This window comes from Lissotriton vulgaris, chromosome 8 (genome assembly GCF_964263255.1).
Source record: "Lissotriton vulgaris chromosome 8, aLisVul1.2, whole genome shotgun sequence".
NCBI lineage: Eukaryota > Metazoa > Chordata > Amphibia > Caudata > Salamandridae > Lissotriton > Lissotriton vulgaris.
Window position 1 is genome coordinate 927,422,026 of NC_141696.1, and position 21,793 is coordinate 927,443,818.

Here is a 21,793-nt window from a genome sequence, read left to right on the forward strand (position 1 = left end):
GTTCAATAAAACTATATTGAACTTAACCTCGCTTCAGTGCCTTGTGTGTGGGGAGAAAACGACGTACATTACATAAAACAAATGTAAAACGTTTCCTTGCACTCAGGATCATCTTTAAATAGTCCCGCCCACCTGGGCGTGTGCAACAGTGCATGATGGTTCTTCTAGTCAAAGTTAATAAATTCATAGTGGTGCTGCTGTCATTATTCCCTCCATTATTGCAAATCCGTCAGGTCGCTGTTCTGGACAACGCTGTCATGTTGCTTTTCTTCTGCCACACCACACGGTCAACATCGCTTCTTAATTGTGCTTGTAGTTAAAGGGCAAGGCCCCGCTCAGGAGCAGTGGAGTTTCTTCTTGGCCAGAGCAAAGTCACTACACATCCACTTGAAAACTGCTCACACATTGAAGACACCACACTCGACGTTAAAGATTCGCCTTTAATGTTTGGCAGGCATCAGCCCCAACAGTCGTGGCCTTCCAGTGCAATTTCTTTGCAACATATGCGTTTCAGGATAATCCCCTTGTTCACTGGCATTACCTGTTGTGGAAAAAAGCTGCAAAACTTTTCTTTGCACTCGCGATCATCTTTAAATAGTTCCGAACCCCTGGGCGTGTGCAACAGTGCATGATGGTTCTTGTAGTTAAAGTTAATAAATTCATAATGGTGCTGCTGTCATTATTCCCTCCATTATTGCAAATCCGTCAGGTTGCTGTTCTGGACAACGCTGTCATGCTGCTCTTCTTGTGCCACACCACACGGGCAAAATCGCTCCTTAATTGCGCTCGTAGATGAAGCGCAAGGACCCGCTCAGGAGCAGTGGTGTGTCTTCGTGGCCAGAGCAAAGTCACTACACATCCACTTGAAAACTGCTCACACTGTGAAGACACAACACAGGATGTTAAAGATTCACCTTTAATGTTTGGCAGGCAGCAACACCAACAGTCGAGGCCTTCCAGCACAATTTCTGTGCGCCATACGCGTTTCTGGATAGTCCCGTTGTTCGCTGGCATTACTTGTGGTGGAAAACAGCTGCAAAACCTTTCCTTGCACTCGCGATCAACGTTAAATAGTCCCGCCCACCGGTGAGTGTGCAACAGTGCATGATGGTTCTTGTAGTTAAAGTTAATAAATCCATAGTGGTGCTACTGTCATTATTCCCTCCATTATTGCAAATCCGGTAAGTCACTGTTCTGGACAAAACTGTCATGCTGTTTTTTTTGTGCCACACCACAAGGGCAACATCGCTCCCTTAGTTCTCTCGTAGTTGAAGCGCAAGGACCCGCTCAGGAGCAGTGGGGTGTTTTAGTGGCCGGAGCAAAGCCACTTCATATGCATTTGAAAACTGCTCACACAGTGAAGACCTCAGACGCGATGTTAAAGATTCACCTTTAATGTTTGGCAGGCAGCAGCACCAACAGTAGTGGCCTTCCAGCGCGATTTCTGTGCGCCATATGCATTTCAGGATAGTCCCCTTGTTCACTGGCATTACTTGTGGTGGAAAATAGCTGCAAAACGTTTCCTTGCACTCAGGATCATCTTTAAATAGTCCCGCCCACCTGGGCGTGTGCAACAGTGCATGATGGTTCTTGTAGTTAAAGTTCATAAATCCATAGAGGTGCTGCTTCATTATTCCCTCCATTATTGCAAATCCGTCAGGTCGCTGTTCTGGACAACGCTGTCATGCTGCTTTTCTTCTGCCACACCACACAGGCAACATCGCGCCTTAATTGCGCTCGTAGTTGAAGCGCAAGGACCCGCTCAGGAGCAGTGGGGTGTTTTAGTGGCCGGAGCAAAGCCACTACACATCCACTTGGAAACTGCTCCCACAGTGAAGACACAACACAGGATATTAAAGATTCACCTTTAATGTTTGGCAGGCAGCAACACCAACAGTCGTGGCCTTCCAGCACGATTTCTGTGCGCCATACGCGTTTCTGGATAGTCCCCTTGTTTGCTTGCATTACTTTTGGTGGAAAACAGCTGAGAAACTTTTCCTTGCACTCGCGATCAACTTTAAATAGTCCCGCCCACCGTTGAGTGTGCAACAGTGCATGATGATTCTTGTAGTTAAAGTTAATAAATCCATAGTGGTGCTGCTGTCATTATTCCCTTCATTATTGCAAATCCGTCAGGTCACTGTTCTGGACAAAACTGTCATGCTGTTTTTCTTGTGCCACACCACAAGGGCAACATCGCTCCTTTAGTGCACTCGTAGTTGAAGCGCAAGGACCTGCTCAGGAGCAGTGGGGTGTTTTAGTGGCCGGAGCAAAGCCACTACATATCCACTTGAAAACTGCTCACACAGTGAAGACACCACACGCGATGTTAAAGGTTCACCTTTAATGTTTGGCAGGCAGCAACACCAACAGTCGTGGCCTTCCAGCACTATTTCTGTGTGCGCCATATACGTTTCAGGATAGTCCCCTTGTTCGCTGGCATTACTTGTGGTGAACAACAGCTGCTAAACTTTTCCTTGCACTCGCGATCAACTTTAAATAGTCCCGCCCACCTAGGTGTGTGCAACAGTGCATGATGGTTCTTGTAGTTAAAGTTAATAAACCCATAGTGGTGCTGCTGTTATGTATATATATATATATATATATATATATATTCACAGAAAAAACCATAGGTTATAGTGGATATATAGTTAGGAATTTGCATTTACAAAACCTTGAAAATTCAATGAAAAAACCATAGGTTATAGGCCATATATAGTTAGGAATTAGCATTTACAAAACCTTATTTTACTCGCATAAAACCATTGAAATTCCATATATAGTTAGCTAACTATAAGCGCTAACTATATATCGCGCACCCGCAATCCACTGCTGATGATGTCACATATTACATCATTCATGACATGGTCAGTGACATCACTGATGACATCACTGATCACAACATCCAGTGATTGTATGTGTCTGTAAAGTTTAAATATTGAAGAATGAGTGGATGTATAAGTGTCTGGATGAAGAATTTAGTAGGTGCATGACTGACTGTATGAGTGAGTGATTAAATGTGTCTCATTGAGTACATGGGTTAGTGACTAAACTGTCTTAATTCGTGCATCAGTATGTTTGATGTTGTGTAAGCTGCTGCATGTGTTGATCAGTAGCTATAAGAGTGGCCATATGGGTTATTGATTGGTTGCCCAAATATTTGAATGGGAGGCTGAGTGTGTGTGTGGGTGGCTGGGAGGTGCGTGACTCTGTGCATAGATGTGTAAGCAGTTGATTCACTAGGAGTATGAGTTCAAGAGTGCATGTGGAAACAGCTATATGGGCGGTTGACTGTGCATGGGTGTGTTGGTGAGTGAATGGATTTCTCATTGCTACATGTGCAAGTAAGTACGTATGTAAAACACAATACATGTGAGAGTTGAGATATATAAATAACTGAACATAAGAGCCAGTGAATGTGTGAGTGGCTGTATCGATCACTGTGAGCTTGTATCAGGGATTATATAAGAGAGTAAATATGTGTTATTATATGTTTGAATAAGTAAGATGTGTATAACTGTATAGTTGAGGAAATGGAGGTGTGATTGATTCTTTGCATGACTGACTAGGTGTGTGAGTAACTCCATGGATGAGTGACAGTCTGTGAGTGTCTGTTTATACTGAGTGTATGTAAGGTTATATTAGAGTCTGAAGAGGTTCATTGTATTATCACATGAGTGATGTGATCAGTGATGACAAATGAGATGTCATCAGTGATGTCATTTGAGTTGTCATCAGTGATGTCATTTGAGATGTCATCATTGATATCATTTGAGTTGTCATCAGTGATGTCATTTGAGATGTCATCAGTGATGTCATCAGTGATGTCACTGACCATGTCATGAATGATGTAATATGTGACATCATCAGCAGTGGATTGCGGGTGCGCGATATATAGTTAGCGCTTATAGTTAGCTAACTATATATGGAATTTCAATGGTTTTATGCGAGTAAAATAAGGTTTTGTAAATGCTAATTCCTAACTATATATGGCCTATAACCTATGGTTTTTTCATTGAATTTTCAAGGTTTTGTAAATGCAAATTCCTAACTATATATCCACTATAACCTATGGTTTTTTCTGTGAATTTCATTGGTTTTTTAATAGCAAATATGAAAAGCTTTAAAATGTCAAGTACGTGATAGATAAAAACATTTTCGTATTTATGCACGCTGATGTGCTTTGAACGCTGCCCCCCCCTCCCCTCTTTTGCCTTAGTAGTACTCTCTCTTTGCAGATACAGAAGGGTAGTTAACGCAGGCCTTTACCCCCGTTGTAATCCGTCGTACCTCCTTGTCTCTCCATTTGATTGATTGTTGTCCAAGCATTTACTGTTTTAGAATTGGTTCTCTTTGGATCATTCTCTATTTACAAACAAGCACAAAGTCGCAATACTCTGTTTAGTCTTTGCAGATAGTGAAAAATCGTGTAAAAAAATAAAAGTAATCGAGCAAAATCAGTAGGCCACTAATTGGATCTCTTTTTGACCTCGCTAAAATAGAAATATTAGGAACAACCCTTCTTGAGAAATACGAAAATAGTGAGATGAACTGAGCTCCACACCATGAGGGCTGCAAGACAGCTCGGCTCCATCACCCATCCCGCACAAAATAATGACAAACCCTATGCAAATATTAAAAATATAGACAACACACCAGCAAAGAAACAGGGTAAAACATTTTATTAAAAAACTATTTACATAACGTTGGTTTATAAGATGATGTCAGTAGTGGACCGATGTGTGAATAGATCGAAAACAGCACAAGGCTCCAAGATCCGGATAGCAAGCTCCTGGATGTTGGGTGCCATAGTTTAGAGTTCTGAATTTCAGCCTTTTTCAATGCCTGTGCTTTGTTGAATCAAAATGGCGGCTTGACACAAAGCTGACTCAAGCGTTGCTACTGATGCTATGCAGACCAAAACTGGTTTTCAGTTTGTACATTTTTCTAGATTTTTCAATCCAAGTTTGGTTGACTTTGTAGAACGATGGCTTCAGATTTTCAACATACGATGTGGTGGCGCTGACTGGGAGGGGGCGCTTCGCTCCTGCCCCCTCCCCAAGTAAGATTTTCATACGTGAAAGTACGTTAATGGTTTTGGTCCCTGAGATGCTTCGATGTCACTACCATTCTCAAATAGCATAAGTTCTAGATGTTGGGTGCCATAGTTAAGAGTTCTGAGCAGCGCTTGTAACACTGTCTGAAGCTTATTTCCACCTACTGCAGCTTCACTATTCTCAAAGTAAGTGAGTGTCGTTTGTGGACCTGACTGCATTAGAAAACAATGTGATATGTTACCTTCCTAAACAGCTTGACGGAGGCCCCTGAGGGGCGCTGTGATGGCCATGGACTCGGAGAAGACGCTTGGCTCCGACACCCTCCCCAAGTCTTATAGCACTGGTGTAGCCTGAGATCGCCCCCGACATAGGCGGCCGGCTCCCGGGGTCCGGCGGTACTTTTTGCCTTTTGATGACTCTTCAATTCTGGACCTTGTCCCACAATCCGTTTGACCTGAAGACAAGCTGTAGTGGGGCGCCCCTTTATCGTTTTAGTTGCCATTCCGCCCGCTTTTGCTACACTGTGCCTCTTCCGCCATTCAGCTGTTTTCCGCCCGCTCTTGCGACTACAGCGTCTCGCTCACCATGTAGTTGAGATGCGCCCGCTCTTGCGGTGCAGCGATAGGCGGCTGCCACAGGACTCTCAAAATGGCGGCCGGCTCTTCGGTTTTGGGCCTGGTCCACTAAAATGGCCCTGGGACACCTTGGAACTCGGACGCTTGTCTGCTAGGGCTTGGGTCCCATTCTCGAAAAGCGTCCCCTCAGCCGTGAAGATTCTACAAAAGTCTTGGGGGCCTCCGACTCCCGCAGGCTTCTGGTGGGGAGCGGCTGCCATGATTGCTCGTGGAATGGCCACGACGGAGCTACGAAATGGTAGTGGTCTCATGCTGACGCCAGCTTTAGTCTGAAACATCCAGAAACACTGTAGACTACCAATTCGATCAGTTCCGGTAGCGCCCCAACATGACCCGGAAGAGAAGAACTTGCCCTCCCCTCTTTGACTGATGGTTCTTGTTGCCTGTCCCCTCTGTTGTCATTTAACAGAACTTTTTGGACTGCTGAAAGGGGTTGTGTTCTGAACGCTGGTTGGTGGAGACATTTAGACTATATTCTTGACCTACGTTGTCGCGTAATGCGTTTTATGACACGCCGCGTTAGCGCACCCGGAAGTGATCCGAGGCGCGGCGCGCAGCGCGTAACGTAAGCATAACAGGTCATGTGACTTGTTAATAAAACTTTTCATTGGTTCATTTTACTTTTGTTAATTTAATGATGAAAAGCTTGGTCATATGACCTAAAAATTACGCTTTTTATTATTTTCGAACAATATTTTTTTTTCAAACATATGTTATAATATTCCAAGCTAATGTACTTTCCCGGAAAATTTACAACTGTCTTGCAAGTAAAATATATTCCTTTTTCGAGAAAAAGGGCGTTTCTTCCTTCCATGACGGAGCCGTTGAGTAAAAGAGATTCGGCCTGCTGTCTTAGTCGCCGATACGCCTGATTATCAGATTCTTATCGATCACTTTATGTTGCAGACATGAAAAACACAACTGCCCTTGACCATTTATCTTTACTGCGTTCCTACATATTATACCTTTTATCCGTCATGTAATTGGACTGCTTTATTTCACTTGCCTTTTACTGATTCGAAAACAGTCACTAAAAGTAAAAACTTTACAAATGAAAATACTACTACCGTGTTTTGTTTTAAAAACCTTTATTGTGAAAATGTCAGTATACAAATACGGGCCTATAACCACGTGGGCCGGCCACGGAGCAAACTCAAATCGTATATGATGAGGAGACATTTACACTGTAGAAGAACGTAACGAGCGGGCCATTAGGTGACAAGAACAAAGGTGTCTAACAGTTGCGGAATCGGTGGACGTACATTTTGTAATTAAAATACGACAGGGCCACTTACAATAACATTTTCTAGATATACATTTGCGGGCAAAGAGTTACGAGTCCCATTTATACCGGCGCCATTTTGGGCGAGGCCGGGCAGGTCCAAGATATAGTCAAAATGTCTCCACCAACCATCGGCCAGACCAGAACCCCTTTCGGCCCTTTATGTTACAAGATGGTGTCTTCCATTCAGAAAATATTGGTGGCAGCATTTTGAAAGGAAACAGAAACAGCCGTTCTCCTAGTGAGTTTCACATTGTTACATTTAGGAAGAATGTTGAAGAGTAGTATGTGGAAAATCTGAAGCCATTTTTCTACAAACTCTCAATCAGACTTGGATGGAAAAAAAAACCTGAAGAATGTACAAACTGAAAACCAATTTTTGTCTGTATAGCACCAACAGTAACGCTTGAGTCAGCTTTGTGTCAAGCCGCCATTTTCATTCAATCAATAGCGTCCCCCTGCACACATTCAGGGACCTGGTCGTGTCTTCAGATGAAACGCATTGTAGGAAAAGATGCAGAAAGGAAAAGGAAAAAAGTTCCGCCGGACCTAGTGAAGCTGCAGCAGGTGCAAATAAGCTTCAGACAGTCTTACAAGCACTGCTCAGAACTCTCAACTGAGGCACTCAACATCCAGGACTTGCCATTCGGATCTTGGCGCCTTGTATTTTTGTTTTGTTTTTGATGGAGGGGAAAGAACAAAAAACAGACATTGAAAAAGGCTCAACAGTGCAGGGCGCCTTGTGCTGGTTCCGACCTATTCACACATCGGTCCGCTACTGACATCACCTCATAAACCAACGGGGCACCCCACGCCGACTTTCGGCGCAGCATTGTAGGATGGCCACACCAGTGCGGCAATTTGCTGGACACCACCTCGGTGCCATCCAGATCTCGGCGCGTTCATTCATTCAATAGCGTCCCCCTGCACACATTCAGGGACCTGGTCGTGTCTTCAGAAGAAACGCATTGTAGGAAAAGAAGCACAAAGGAAAAGGCAACAAGTTCCGCCGGACCTAGTGAAGCTGCAGCAGGTGCAAATAAGCTTCAGACAGTTCTACAAGCACTGCTCAGAAATCTCAACTGAGGCACTCAACATCCAGGACTTGCCATTCGGATCTTGGCGCCTTGTGCTGGTTCCGACCTATTCACACATCAGTCCACTACTGACATCACCTCATAAGCCAACGGGGCACCCCACGCCATCTTTCGGCGCAGCATTGTAGGATGGCCACACCAGTGCAGCCACTTGCTGGACACCACCTCGGTGCCATCCGGATCTCAGCGCGTTCGAGTCACTGTGCCGGAAGAGTAACCGGAACTCAGCTGAACACGCCGTCTTTCGGCGCAGCATTGTAGGATGGCCACACCAGTACAGCAATTTGCTGGACACCACCTCGGCGCCATCCGGATCTCGGCGCGTTCGAGTCACTGTACCGCAACAGTGACCGCAATTCTGCTGGACACGCCGTCTTTCGGCGCAGCATTGTAGGATGGCCACACCAGTGCGGCAATTTGCTGGACACCACCTCGGTGCCATCCGGATCTCGGCGCGTTGTGCTGCCTTCGGCCTATTCGCACATCGGTCCGCTACTGACGCCGCCTCACGTGCCAACGGATTTTCTACGCTTTTTGTAGCCCTATGTCGCATAACAGGTCATGTGACTTGTTTATAAAACTTTTCATTGGTTCATTTTACTTTTGGTTTCCTAAAGATGGAAGGCTTGGTCATATGACCTAAAAATAACACTTTTCATTGGTTTAGAACATTTTTTTTTCCCAAACGATGAAAGCCCCACCTTGTTTCTGGATCATTCAGACTGAAGCATGAGAGCACCACCATCTCGTGGCTCCGTCGTGGTCATTCCGCGAGCAATCATGGCAGCCGCTCCCCACCGGAAGCCTGCGGGAGTCGGGGGCCCCCAAGACTTTTATACAATCTTCACGGCTGAGGGGACGCTTTTCGAGAATGGAGCCCAAGCCCTAGCAGGCAAGCGTCCGACTTCCAAGGTGTCCCAGGGCCATTTCAGTGGACCAGGCCCAAAACCGAAGAGCCGTCCGCCATTTTGACAGCCATGTGGCAGCCGCCTATCGCTGCACTGCAAGAGTGGGAGCAACTCAACAACATGGTGAGCGAGACGCTGTAGCCGCAAGAGCGGGCGCAACTCAGCTGGATGGCCGCCACCTGGGGAGGCCCGTTCACGCCGCCTCACCCCCCCCCCCCCCCCGGGCCGCCGCACGCCAATTTTCGGAGCAGCATTGTAGGATACCAAAACCAGTGCGGCAGTTTACTGGACATCACCTGGGTGCCTGTCGTACATGTTGTGTCAGCCATGTGACACTGGACACAGACCGCTACTGACGAGGCCTCCCCCCGCACCACCCGGGACGCCCCACGCTGTTTTTCTGTGCTGCATTGTAGGATCCCTAAACCAGTGCGGCACCCAGGCGACATCACCTGGGTGCCGTCCAGAACTCTGCACGTTGTGCTGCCTTGGGACTATTCGCACAGCAGACCGCTACTGACGAGGCCTCCCCCCGCCCCACCCGGGACGCCCCACGCCAATTTTCGGAGCAGCATTGTAGGATCCCTAAACCAGTGCGGCACCCAGGCGACATCACCTGGGTGCCGTCCAGAACTCTGCACGTTGTGCTGCCTTGGGACTATTCGCACAAAAGACAGCTTCTAACCATTGTTGCTTTTTGTGTTAATAAATGTTTAAATGTTTTTAGTTTTTGTTCTGTTCATTATCGTTAAAAGTTAATAAAGTTTTATAACCTTAATTTGTTGGAGTGTTATCTATTTTTTGAAAAACGGGTGAATGGGGCCTTGAATCGGGTTATTGTCATGTGTGGGCTTTGGAAGTGTGCTGCTGCAGGATCGGACATTTCAAACTCAAATGCACGTTCTTTTTCTTACCTTTCCGAAGCATGGAGCGCAATAGCAGGCAGAGAAAGGGTGATGCACGTGTTGAACACTACCTGACCTGGCAAGTTGCTGGCAGTGCCCCCCCGCCCGCTCCTGAAAGAGGGCACACACACACCGCCGCCCCGAGTACTTCACAAATCTTTAAAAGACCATGCGCTTGTTCATGAGGCTTAAATGGTTTATCACCTCTTCTAGAACCCCTACATCGACCCTCTGACGTTTCATGGAAAAATTACCATGTAACACAATACCAAGCCCTGTCAGCTGAAACCCCCAAGGAATCGTGGGGCATATTATCAAGGGGGTTTATCTCCGCTTTTTTGGCTTTAAAAACCATGAAAGCGGAGATAAAATTATTTCCCTATTATCAAGCTGTCGCTAACACCAGTTAGTGACACCTAAAAGGAGATAGCGACCATCTTGGGCCCGGCTTTGCATGTCAGTGATACTTATCACTAATGACATGCAAAGTGGCGTGCCAAGATGTTAGCGACTGGAAACAGTCCCTAACATCGCTACCTTCTATTACCAACTTTTGGACATATTCGCGCTAAGCGCGAATATCTCCAAAATCTAACACCTGCCCTGAGCAGTTCTTAGCCATGTTATCCAATGGGAGGTGGATAACATGGCTAAGAGCATTTGCTCGATAATACATGAATATCGCTGACTTTTCTGCGATAATAGCAAGGTTTATCTGCGATAAAAATCGCCGATGTGCGGCGATAATTTTTGTCTCTAAACAAGTTATAGACAAAAATTATCGCTAGTTGTTCGTAATATGCCCCCGGGTTTTTGCTTGCAGAAATCGGGAGGCGGGAGACTAGCACTGAAATCAGTACTCACACGCCTGAATCAGGAGGATTGGCATGTCTGAATTCTCTACAGCTGGGGCCATAAACTACATCCGCAGGGGTAGGTGATAGCCTGGGACCAGCCTGGCATCTAAAATGGCTGCCGTGCACGACAAAATTGTGGCATTCGAAAAAAGGCAAGATGGCGCAGCCGCTGGAAGAGATATATCAACATATATCAGCCTCCTCAGCCACCCTCAGGAAACATAGGGGATTAGGATATGTCTCCCGCACCCCCTTATACCTAGTACTTTAATTAACGAAGCACAAAATGGCGAATTCCCGTTTCGCTACCAGTTTGCGGCCCAGTTCGCGGCCCGTGAAGCGCTTCTACCGTGAAAAATCATTTTTTTTTTATTTTCCCCACGGGACCCTTTAATAACCCCAACAACATTCCTAGGGGGTCAAGAGGGGGATACCTTGCCCCCTTTCATTAAATTCCCCCTTAGTTTTTCACCTTTTCTTCTCTCTCGATCCTACCGAGAGACAAGATGGCGGCCGCTCCGGACTGTCACGCAGCAAAAAAAAAAAAAAAGCTCACGCACAGCCGCTGGAAGAGATGTATCAACATATATCAGCCTCCTCACCCACCCTCAGGAAACATAGGGGATTAGGATACGTCTCCCGCACCCACTTATAACTAGTAATTTAATTTACGAAGCACAAAATGGCGAATTCCCGTTTCGCTACCAGTTCGCGGCCGCGCTTCTACCGTGAAAAATCATTTTTTTTTTATTTTCCCCACGGGACCCTTTAATAACCCCAACAACATTCCTAGGGGGTCAAGAGGGGGATACCTTGCCCCCTTTCATTAAATTCCCCCTTCGTTTTCCACCTCTTCTTCTCTCTCGATCCTACCGAGAGACAAGATGGCGTCCGCTCCGGACTGTTTAGAATGTTGACAGACACCGGAGAGCCAATCAGCTTTCTGCGCGCAAAGTTCCGATAAGCGAAAAGTAAGCGGACCGGATCGCTGCCCAGAGCGCTGTTACAGATATATATCTTGGTTTGAACGTTAATTTCTCAAAAACTACTGGAGCACATATATTGAGACCTAGCAAAGGCACATCGGGCTAACAGTCCCTACAATTTTGCCAAGTTTCGTGCAAATCCATTCAGCCGTTCGAGCTAAAAGTGAGTCCAACCGCCCTATGGAAAACTCAATGCAAAAAACGCGTTTTGGGACCCCCCTTTTTTCTCAGCCCCCCCTTGACGAAACCCCACCAAATTTTCAGGAGCTGCTCAGAAACAAAATGTGCCATTTTCCTGAAAATTTCAGCCGATTCCATCCACAAACGCCAAAGTTATTAGACATAGAATTTTCAAAAGTCCCATAGGGAATTTATCCTAACTATATATACCTACTGGCGAACGCCAGTAGGTAATATATATATATATATATATATATATATATATATATATATATATATATATATATATATATATATATATATATATATATATATATATATATATATATATATATATATGTGTATGTATATATATATATATATGGTATTAAAAATGGAGAAGTCCCTTAAAGATCAATTTTTCATTGTGCAGAAAAAGGGAGAGGGCCAAAACCTTCAGGTGCAGGATGCAATGCTAAGGTACATTCTCAACTCATTCTTCATATCATAAACAATTAACTCTTTAGAATACTTCTGAACACCTCAGTGATGTAGCCGGCCTTGGTAAGAAATGGTGGACTTTAGAACTATTTAGAGTTAGGCAGATAAGATACCAGGTAGCGAAGGTGAGAAATATCCAGTCAGTTGTATTACAAAGTCGAATTTGTTGCACTGCAATAGTAATACTGTAGATAGGACACCTGTCATGTTTGTGACAGGGTATCTTATCACCCCTGTTGTAAATGAGGCAATAAACCAGCTGCCAGACTAGACATAACACCCCTTAACCTGTGCAATTCACTCTACCTCCCCTACCTCCAATGACAACCATTTCCCTCCCTCTCCACTACAATCAAGGAGCCAGTCTTTTATGAATAATGTCATCACTGTGGCAACACAGATTAGAGTTGCATTTTTCTCACAGATAAAAAAAATACAATCCTCTACCCCTCCTTTACACAATTTATAGTAAGAATGTACCTATACCACTTTACTGTCCCTGCATAAACTTAAAACAGTAAGGGACACTTATAAATTATTTTTGTTCTCTCAGTAAGGATTACTTACTCCTGGAATTTCAGGAGTAAATCACACCTTTATCTGAAGTAAGCTTCATTAAATCACGGAAAATAACTTTGAAAAGCAGTGGAATAATCTATAAGCAGGAGCATGATGTGGCCTGAGGATATTAATGCATGGTAAAATACTCCCGGCAAGACAAAGAAAACTGATAAACATTTTTTTTTTAAATAGAGCCACAAACAGACAGACAGATGGACAGATAGATAGATAAATATATAGATAGATGAATAGATAGATAGATAGATAGATAGATAGATAGATAGATAGATAGATAGATAGATAGATAGATAGATAGATAGATAGATAGATAGATAGATAGATAGATAAATAAATAGGTCAACATCACCACTGTTACTATAATTTCAGGATTCTCTTATGTTATGGTACTAGATGTTTACATTATATTCAGTGTGGCTGTACCTTTCATAAAAGTTCAATAAAGCAAATATTGTAGATTTGCATTTTGTTCATCATGGAAGGGAGAAATGTTGCAACTGTATCTAGTGGTTACTGACACATAGGCACTAGGTAAACCCATCTTTAATCCTTGGAGTCATAAAGGGCCCAATTACGATGTGGGGCATAAAGCCTCCGACCATCTGTTGGAGGCTTTCTGCCCAAAACCGTAGGTTTCAGTCTGACCGCCATATTAGGATGACTGCAGTCAGAGTGAAACCTGCAAGGGATTCCAATACCCTTCCCAGTCTGACTGTCGGAAGCCACCATCATCCCCTAATGATGGCAGAGCTAGGCTTGGCTCCGTCATCAGGATTATGATGGCACTTTCCGACAGGCTTTCATGTCAGCCTTTCCGACATGCAAAGGATGTTGGAAAGTGTCTTTGGGAGCCCCTTTCAGGGCCCCTTCCCACGGCCCTCGGCTATGGGCTTGGGGGTCACCTATGGTATGTGCCACATGGTATAGGGATGTTCACAAACATCCATTTTACAATGGCAGCTTGTACTGCAGGCCTTCCCTGTCCGCCGCACACACTGTCATTATAAAATGGATGTTTCCCACCGTCCATAGAGTGGTCACATCCTAATTCTGAGGTCGGAACCACCGACCTAAGGTCGGACGGTACCTGACCGCTGCGGTGTTGTGCAGACATAAATCCACCCGATATTTTTAATGACCCCCTAAGTGTCAAGCAAGGGAGCAGCACGGAAATCTGTTAGGATAATGAATGAGAAGAGATATATGCCTAGATGCATCAACCTTTTTAGGAAGTGCAAACGATGCGATTCGCAAAAATCGGCCTTTTGCACTTCCTAAATTGGTTTCTGGGATGCATCAAGCATTTTTGGAAATTCGCTATTTTTTGTGAGTTCCAAAAATGCGATTGCTTTTAAGGAATCGCAAATTTGCGATTCCTTAAATGCAATGCATCATCCTCAAAACATTTGCGATTTTACAAATTGCAAATGCAAATTACCACGAAGTTGAACTTCGTGGTAATTTGCAAAAATGTGTAAAAACGCATAAAAATGCATTTTTTAAACGTCTACGTTACAGACACACATGTCCTTAGGACATGTGTGTATGTAACTCACATGTAAAAGTGCATTTCATGGGTGCAGGGGGGGGTCCTTTGGACCCCCCTCTCCACCCTTGAAAGGCTTTGTTGCATTCCGATTTCAAATTGCGAATTCGCAATTCCCATTCATTCCTATGGGCATTTCAGCCCATAGGAATGAATGGGAATTGCGAATTCGCTATTTGAAACTCGCAATTTTATTGGGATTCGGTAAAAATTGCGATTTTTACCGAATCTCAATAAAATAGCGAAATTAATGATGCATTGCCATTTGCGATTCCTTATTTGCGATTCCTTATTTCTCGCAAATAAGGAATCGCAAATGACAACGTTGATGCATCTACCCAATAGTGCTCTCATAAGAGAGATACCTGAGGTGGTTATGCCTGGGTACCGTAGGAGGGAGGAAATACATGTCAAGAGGGAGGAATTTTAAGTGACAACATGCTGCAGAGACCTATTTAAAAGAGATAGATGTAGGAATATCATACAAAGAAAAATTGTCTGTCATAAATACTTCTAATTCTGTCGGCCCAATGCAATAAGATTTTCTGTCACTAAATCCAAAGAGCTAATATTATTTTATACAATATTTAGGAGATGGTATTTACGCCAGACAATACTGTGACACCAATGTACTGGTACTACACCAGAGAGACACCAATTGGCGTCCTGCACATGATGTAGGACCACACAGTGAATAATATTTAAAGACGATTTATTTCCCCTACAAAACAAACACTTAATAGACAGGCAATTTAGTTATATTCATTCTGACCTTCAGAACCACACATTAGGAGTGCACTGCCCTTTCACAGTGTGCACCGTTTGGGGCCCTTGAAAGAGGGGAGGAGCACTGTTGTTCACTGGATGAGGTGCAGTGCTGGTGCAAATGTTTCATGATCAAGGCTGAAAATGACTGCTCAGGAGACTGGCGGTGCAGTGCGCAAATAACGAGAAAAGAATGACGACCTCTCGATAGGTGGGTAGGGGAGTAACTAAGCCTATGAGCAAAGTATTGCTTGATAATACCTTGCTGCAGATGGATTCAGTCAGCCTTGCTCTTCTCTTCTTTTGGTAGTATTGGGATGCTGGATGTTATTGCAGTGGCACGTTGGACAAGCTGGGGAAAAATCAATGATACAGGATGACCCACTGATTTTTGTACAGGACATCACTTAGCTAAGTGATGCCTGACTGTGCTTGTGTATTATTGGGTTTAATTGAAAATGGATTTGTAATCTCGGACATTTGGACACACTGAACACTGGAAAATTAAATCTCTTCAGGGACATTGTGCTGTAGTAAGCATAACCTACATGAAAAAACTGTACAGCCAATTATAAAATCACAGTAGTTGTGCACATTTTTAAGGACATATTAATGCTTTGTGAACCAGCTTAACATTCGTTTACTATCATTGTCTTGTTCAAGTATATGCAACAATTAGGAAGGAATCATGTACTAAGAAGAAGATCCTTTGATTTACACAATTAATGTAAGTTCCTTTACTTCATAACTATGTTGGTTTCAATATTCTCCTGGAGAAAGCATCAGAGAAAGTGGGAAAAGTACAGAGGCTACAATGTCAAATGTTCTGCTATTTCCAAGGTTCATATACAAAAGATGTTTTCTGCAAATCTCAGAATAGTTGTAACACAGGTACACCATGTTAACCACTTTATAATTGGCAGCAGCTATTACAAGAAATTCTCGACTGGTGTGCCATTGGTTTCCTATTTTAGCTGACAGCCCTACATTGAAACATTAGCTGTAAATCTAAGACAACATTAAGCTAGTCAAACATTTAATTTCATGATGTTGTTAAAAAGGTTCCCTTTCATAAAGAGAATACTGAAATGCAATTCAATGTTGGATTATCTGAAGACCCTGTGAGAACGATACAAGTTTTTCCAGGGTGTAGGTGACAACCTGGCCCCAAAACACACAATGGGTATACTGTCTGGGATTGCAATATAGTGTATCTTTAAATTGGTGTGTCTGGAAGAAAAAAAAAATGTTGCACTCAAATACCCAAAATACACTCAGGCCCATATTTATCATTCTTTCACGCAGATTCATGCAGCAACCCACCGTGCTGCGCTGCTTGAAAGGGCACAATGTGCCCTATTTAACATTATACGGCGCATTCCTGTCCTTTTCAATGCTGGTGCACTTTAGGGTGCCTAGTGCCAATGATGTCACCCTTGCGTCATGGTGCAAGGGTATCTCCAATGTAGACAGGATTGTTGTTGTGCCGTAAGGGACACCTTTTTGCACAAAAACAATCTTGAGAGGCATTTTCCTCTTTCTAGATGTCCCACAGAATGCAGTACATGTAGAAAGAAGACAAAATGAGGAGTAGTAAAAATATTTGTCCTCTTTATCCCTCACCTGCGGATGCATAGCATTTTGAGGCATTCCCAGGTCTACCACTAATGGTAAACCTGTGAATGCATCAAAGTCCGCGGAGGATGCATGGGAACACCCACATTCCCCCATGGGGCACCTTCCTGGGGCAGAGTAATGCAAGGCAGCAATTTGTGCTGCCTTGCATTACTCTAGATTTATCAAGCCATTCAGGGCCACTCAAGGTGGGCTTGTGTGGCTTGCTGAATCTCACTTAAGTTTTCCGTCGCCCTTGTCTCTCCTTGCGTGGCACAAGTGTGATGCAAACCTTGATAAATCAGGGCCGCTGTGTTTAGCTGAGATGTGAACCTTAACAGTTTGCATGAGTGCTAAGGAGAGTACATTTGTGAATGACAGCCTTGGTTTTAAATCGTGCTCTATCATTCATTAGAGTCTTACTAGCGTAACAAAAGATAGCTTGGGAAACTCGACACATAGATCTGGGACATGATCTCATCCATCACTCCGCATATCATCTTCCTGACAGAGACCTGGCTGAATCCGGCCTCCATGCCAGACTTGGGGGTGGAATTGCCATAATCAATAAGGACACCATCCACTGCATGACCCCCCCAGATGACTCATCCCTGATAATGGAACATCTAAACATCCAACTCCAAAGCACCATCGGAGGCCCCCTAGCCTAAGACCACCAGGACTACACCCCAGCTTCTGCAATGCCATCCCTGACCTCATCGCCCCGATTGTGATAGACTCCGAGCACTACACCTTCCTACAGGATCTTAACTTCCACCTCGACTGCCCGAGCAACACCAACACAACAACATTGTAGGACATATGCTTAACCCCATTTTTCTGACCAGCTGCACAGTCAAGTAGCGAAAAAGAGAACAAGGGAAACCCTACTCACAACGGAACCAGGGTAATGCGTTTATCCAGAAAACAATGGTTCCTGTGGCGTATTACTTATATAATACTTGGTCAATGTAACAAGCTCAATGGCAATTCAATCATTAGAGAGAGAGTGGCAAAAAGAAAGAAACACAATTGTACCAGTTTAAAATGTTTTTTTGTATTTCAATCAAGACAGATAATACTGCAATTATATCTTTGACATACACAAAATATATCAAAGTGCAATGTGTCCCAAGTGATATTGTGAGCGAAACAAAAAACATGTAAAATTGAGTGAGCTATACAAGTTTCAGCTGTGAATATTTACAGGGAAGGAAAATTGACCAAAAACAATCATTTAACCAATTATTAAACAGTGGCTATCTACAATCATAGACACTGTATTAGTCTGGTTCATTTCCTATTACGTCGACCCTTAAGGTAGGGGTCTCGTCAGGACTGGGCAGTGAGGAACATCTAAAAGAAAAAATGTGTGAAATAGTAACTTTATGTGCAGTCGCCATGAATATTATGTATTCACGGGTAGGGGATAAGAAATGTACCTTGCAGTGGGGTATTTTCCAATAGGTAACCCATGCGTGAAGAAGTAAAATAAATGTACTTACAGTGAACCCAGCCGGGCACTGTCGAGAAGTAAACAGAGGGATACACAGTTAACCACATGTCAGGAGGTGTAAATAGCGTAAGGACAAAGTGGGACTAACCCAAATGCTGGACTTACCACTGTGGATAACAATGGGCAGTAGTCCTATTTTAGATATGGCGGTCAGTGCCGTCAGTGCGAAGAGTATTCAGGGAAATGCCTGTGGTAAAAAACGCTATTTAGATAAGGTAATCAAAATGTTGAAATTACTAAAAGTCTCCGTTTAGGATAAAGGTCTCTATCGTACCTGTGCGCAACTTCGGGTTAGCTCAATCACTTCTTTCGATCGTCTGTGAGATTACAGAGTTTGTGTTCCTCACATCACAGCCCACCTCAAGAAGCTGCACTGCCTCCCGACCCAGGAGAGATGTCAGTTAAAGATGTTGACCCACACATGCAAAGCCCTGCAAAGTGAAGAACCAGAATACATCAACAAATGCATGACCTTCCACCAACCGACCAATCACATACGATCCACCTCCCTCTTCCTAGCAGACACCCCCTAGATCCGCTGAACCAACAGCAGAGAATGCTCTTTCTCACACCTGGATGCTAAAGCTTGGAACAACTTTCCCTTTCACCTCAGGGCAGGCTCATCTCTCCAACAACTTGAACAGATCACAAAGTGAACAGATCACAACGCAGCTGCTATCAACTGCAAAGTCTTGAGACCCTCACAGGTGATTTGCTGTACTTAATAAATGATTGGATTGATTGGTTAAGCAGTAAGTGATAATTATCACACCAGATACATTTCACACAGTGGTGGCTGATTTTATCGAGTGCCATAATTATCCATCCAGCACCATGGCGCTTGTCATTGATGACACAGTATACTGTCCTAAAAAAAAGATAACCAAAGTACAAAGGGTGATTAACTGCTTTGTATGGAATGCAAATTCTCAACAGACACATAGAAAAATATGAGATGAAGTATCTGTGTGGGGGCTAGAGGGTGGGCTCTACTTGACGTACAGCTGTACCTTTATAGTTGCTAGCAAAGGAAAATGAAATACATTTGAACTAGACAACATAGATTGCCACTACCAAATTCTATGTAGGGTTAGCTATTTTAATGTGCTCATGTGAAGTATGTCAAACACAATCTGAATATTTTGCAGGTTTAGGCAAGAACATGTGCACTTTCAAATGCAATGTTGTGTCTAGAGTTAGCGAGCACGTATTATTGACAAAACTGAAGTTTTCCTGAAACTCTTGTTCAGAGTGGGCTAAGCTGCATAAAAATATTAGTCCATGGGAACAAAAGTTTTGCTTTGAGTAATTTTAGTTTTTAAATGTAATTATAAGCTTCCATTCCTATGTCTTAAATTGATGAACTGTAAATCCCCATGTCTCACTCTCACATGAATTTGGGAACAAACTACTCTGTGATGCTGCTCCTACCCGTCGTTAAATGATGCTATGAAGTTGTTTTCTCTGTTTACCTTTTGTGTTCCTGGTTTCTGCTTGATAGCTATATTAACCTCTCACTCACCCTATCAACCGTTAATGTTAATTACATTTAATTTCTCAGCATTTTGTGTTTTTTTAATCAATACGTCAATATCTTTTTTTAGCCAAGTCTGCATTTCTTCCCAACAGCTGGCTGACTGGCTTGATTTTTTTCGTATACTTTATCCAATTATGTTTGTTTTCTATAGATCATCTGTTAACGCGTCTTTGGTAGAAATGACTGCGTAAAGATTGTGATCATGAGGGAGATTTTAAAAAGAGCGAATTATCTTTGATCTTCTGTAAGGAGGAACAAGTTACACTATTCCACTCCAATCAAAATGTTACCAGCCATATAATTAGTTGCCTTTGTGTGATGTCTTGTGTAAGTCATTAGTGCCTTATTACAATCCTTCCTCCTTATGTGAGCCACGATGAACGATTGCTTACTTTTTATCTCTTGCTGTATTTCCCACAGTAATTACTTACGCCGCGATTCTCATTTTTTCGCTGATATGGCATTCGTTTTCCTGACAATTAACATTTTTCACTGTCATCTTCGTTGATATCGCGCCTCCGAAATTCAAATTAAGACTGATTACCTGTACAGGGGACTCTTTTGAAGTTAACATCAATGTTGGGAATTTTTTTTCAGTCCTAGCAAAATATTCAGTAGGTTGATGTTCAATTTAAAGCCTTATTTTCCATACATATTATATTTTAAACACTAGCGGTTAGGAATCATCGTACGTTTTAAACAGCCTGTGTTTGTCTGTATTGTTTGTTCTACGTTTTGCATTTTGTATAATATTTACATGTACTGATTGTTTTATTCGATTGACAGTGCTCGAAAGAATTCAGTGAAACGAATCAATAAATGCATTAGTTCAACTTGCACTTAATATGTATACATTGCATGCAGCCATAAATAGACCACTCGGGGCACAGCCCTGCACTACTGCGGGAGAGGAATAATTTATGTTTGCGATCACCATTCATGGTTCATAAGTATAATGTAAGTAACACGTTTATTATATCCCATCTTATAGCCTGAATTGGACATCTCACAAATGTAGCATAAATTGCAATACACAAGGAATTTGGACGTTTTGACTGCAAGCAGCAGAATACATGCTTATTACATTTGTTCATGTCATCAACACCAAAGCTCTACCCGAAAATGACTTTAGGTTAGCCCCTTCATCCTTTGATTATTTTAGATCACCCTTTTTAGGATTTTTGTCCCATTAGTGCAATTTTCTTCACTGTAATATTCTTTTTTTTATACGTCAGAGAGGGACCTTTATTAGATTATATTCCGACTATATAACTGTTTAGGTACTTCGAAATGCTTTGCACATTTTCATAAGTTAAGCTTGCCTACTCTGTGTTACAGCTACTAAAGATTGACCCCAGGTTTAAGTTACTGAACTGTACTGGACCTAACAAGAATATGACATTATTACTTCTGGTGGACTAACATTCATTCCAAATAATAATCCCCTTTATCACACAGAGCATAAAGGGGATGTTAAAAATTAAACTCAACAGGGGGAGCAAAAGCTGAACAAGCATTTACAGGATTGGGGAAACATGGCGGCTGATTGCTAGCCGCTAGCGCCCGGAGCTCTGCGCCAGCCTCTATGGACCCAGAGAGCAACAGCAGCCCGTAATTGAACAGAGGAGGGGGAGCAGGAATACGGGGGCCGTTACCTGAGTGTCAGAGGTTGGAGCGTTTCTTCGCCACTCTCGCCGCTAGTGGCGGTGCCGGTTTCCTTCCGTGAAGCCAGGAAGCAGGGAGATGCCGGGTCATCACATGAGCGGCGCATGATAGGACTTTTTTTTCCACTTCTCGGATTCTCTTGTCTCGGGCCGGTGTCCGTAGACCGAGGTCTGGTCCTGGGTCC